Source organism: Echinops telfairi, unplaced genomic scaffold (genome assembly GCF_000313985.2).
Source record: "Echinops telfairi isolate 266 unplaced genomic scaffold, ASM31398v2 ScPeMD7_3533;HRSCAF=4204_0, whole genome shotgun sequence".
Lineage (NCBI taxonomy): Eukaryota > Metazoa > Chordata > Mammalia > Afrosoricida > Tenrecidae > Echinops > Echinops telfairi.
Genome location: NW_022107431.1, coordinates 10,030,218 through 10,030,608, shown reverse-complemented (window position 1 = coordinate 10,030,608; position 391 = coordinate 10,030,218).

Genomic DNA, 391 nt, shown 5'->3' with positions numbered 1-391 from the left:
ATCTACAATTCCACCGACCACTCAAGGCTCATTGGGTGGCTTTGGTTCAGAGCCCGAAGGCCTACGCGAGAGTAGGGGCAGCCCCTGCCCCCCAGCATAATGAAATGTCTAACAGGTGAGCTCAACGCTCACGGTCACGTGGCTTTTGCCAAGTATCTACTGGCTCATTTTACTTTCACAGCAAGTCAGACCTTGCACCCGATAGGAACTGATTGTGTCATTGTCTAACCAAGCCACTCAGGTCAAATGCAATGGGAAGCAAAGGGAGCACAGCTGCGGGAACACACTGTGCATTTCCCAGGTCACTGCGAGACTTAGAAAGGATCCCTGCAGGCCTGTCTGGATAGGACAGGCTGGATGAACAATCTGGAGGAGAAAACAACGGGACTGA